The following is a 2380-nucleotide window of genomic DNA, read 5'->3' as shown; positions in this document are numbered from 1 at the left end:
TTCAAACAAATTCTACTGTTCAACAGTTCAAGTGTTTCTAATGAAGCTGAATGTTCTCCTCTACTTTCCTCAATTGGGTTTCTTTCATGTCCTCCTGAGATCAAAGACAGAATTCTAGCTACTGTCAAAGCCCTGATGACATCATCAGGAATTCTGACTTTGATCTGGAGACACTTGCTTTAATCTGAATTTGATCCGGCTAATGTTTTAGTTTAGGTTGCATGATACCGACCACCTCATTTCTCCTGATGGACTGGTGACCTGTCCAGGGTGAACCCTGCCTCTTGAACAATGTCACCTGGGATCGCCCCCCCCCCCCCCCCCGTGACCCTTAAAGGATAAGAATAGAAAGTGGATGGATGACTTCTCTAGGAACGTCCTGCTCACATTGGTCTGTCTTCATTTTGACTCCTCCCACTGCCACAATGACCAGCCTTTATACTCTTGGTGACTGGGGCCCTGGTTGCTGCAGGCCTCCCATGCAGGACCTGGGTCAGCGCCTGGTGCCAGCTGGGGCACCGCTTTAACCTGGACCCCTGGAAGATCTTCTCCAGGAACTGGTCTTTTTCAATCGAAACAGCGTGAAACGTCAAGTAAAGAAATGGGATTATTTAATTCACAATGAGGCCTCTGTCATAAAACAAAATGAACAACTGACTACCTCACCATGACAACCAGGAGGTAACCTGGTAGTCAGAGCAGTGATGCTCAGGTCTGTGGACTCAGGAGAGGGTTCTTCTTTCGGTCACAGGTTTGAAGATACCAGTAGAAGAGAGAGGAAAGGCTATGAGAAACCTGCCACACCTCTCCAGTGACTTGGGACATGATGGCAGTGGTGGGATTTGAACCCACACCTCCTCAGAGACTGGAGCCTAAATCCAGCGCCTGAGACCACTCGGCCACACTACCTCACTGAGCTGTTCTCTGAGTTGGTCTGCTAAAGGCGTGTTGAAGAGGAAGTAACATCATGATATAAAACTTATTCTGATGGGGGACTCCTTCCCTCCACGGTCACAGGAAGTGACAACAGCACCGCTAGAAGCAGGAAAGAAATGGTAAAAGGACTCAGTTTGTACAGAGCCTTTCTACCTCAGCAGCACTCAAGGAGCTGAACAATGTCCTCTCATTCACACACACTCACACACTGATGCTGAAGGCTGCAATGCAAGGAGCCAACCTACTCATCAGAAGTATTTAGGGGTTCAGTATCTTACTCAAGGACACTTTGACATGGTCACCAGGGGTAGTGAGGATGGAACTGGACCCTGGTATCTGCAACGACTCCATCAACTCCTAATCTAGCAGCTCTGCTGGGTCCAACTATTTTACAGAACATTTGACAGACCTGTGGAGCAGTGAGGACACACATGAGTTGATCACATGATCCACTGAAGCGCCATTTTACCTGCCACTGAGGTCACCAACATGAGCTGGAGTTGGGACTCTTGAACTGAACCTGGTATAACAGGGACACCTACTGCTGCAAAATGGAACAGCAACATTGAACCAAGTACAGGATTGGACGGAGACTGACGGTCTCTGTTTGGGTTTTTGAAGAACAAGGAGGGAGTGGCTTCAAGCTGGATTCTCAGAGACTATTTCCCCAACCTCTACATTGGCATCTACACTGTCATCCAGTCACGTGACTGAAGTCATCCAGTCATGTGACTGAAGTCATCCTGTCACGTGACTGAAGTCATCCTGTCATGTCAGTGATGTCACTTGGCAGGACTGTCATTGCTGTCTCATTCTAGAAAAGAATCCAGACTCCACCTGTGGCTCCATGTTAACTGATGGACCTCTGGTTGGAGGCTGGACGATGATGTTTGGACTTGAAGGAAAACTCCTTGTCCAAATTCCATTGTGTTCAAATTTAAAGTCCCACAATAAGAAGTAGCTGAATCTGACAGGTGAAGGTTTGGAACTACAAGATGGTGATGTTTTCTTGACTTGATGCTCTGACTGTCAGGGTGGATGACAGCTTCTTCTGCTGCTGCATCTGAGTGGCTATGATTGCAGGTTTTACCTCCCAAGGTTGTTTGGTTCCAGGGGACATTTTAGAATTCCAGTCCCCAACTTTGGCTGTTCTGAAACTCTTCTCCTGAATCACTCCTGAGCTGCAGCAAGAACAAATACCAGTGCCAACCAGATCAACTTAATGGCTGTTTTTGTAGTGATTTGGTTCTAAACAAATAAAACTGACTTGACCTGATTTGGTGCCTCATGAGGAGAAAATTTGGGCACAAATGTTGGACAAGAGTGTTTTTGGAGGGGTGTTTTTTTGTTGTTGTTGCAGTGTTGTAAGTCACTGTACCTGCAGCTAAAAGATTGAACTTTCTCCAAATGTCCTCAAGATGGTTTCCAATGACATCAGTTGTCA

General features: G+C 46.6%; 1 non-coding gene across 1 annotated transcript; it reads right to left on the bottom strand.

The window, feature by feature from the left end:
* Positions 1 to 827: 827 nt before the first annotated feature.
* On the bottom strand, positions 828 to 909 carry trnal-uag (transfer RNA leucine (anticodon UAG)). Its single transcript has one exon. It is a non-coding gene; the product is annotated as a tRNA-Leu (tRNA).
* Positions 910 to 2380: the final 1471 nt, after the last annotated feature.

Source organism: Aulostomus chinensis, chromosome 1, assembly GCF_037954235.1.
Source record: "Aulostomus chinensis isolate RoL2024-O1b breed Wild chromosome 1, RoL_Achi_v1.0, whole genome shotgun sequence".
NCBI classification, from domain to species: Eukaryota; Metazoa; Chordata; class Actinopteri; order Syngnathiformes; family Aulostomidae; genus Aulostomus; species Aulostomus chinensis.
Note: the sequence above shows the minus strand (reverse complement) of the source record. Positions and strands in the feature narration are given on the sequence as shown.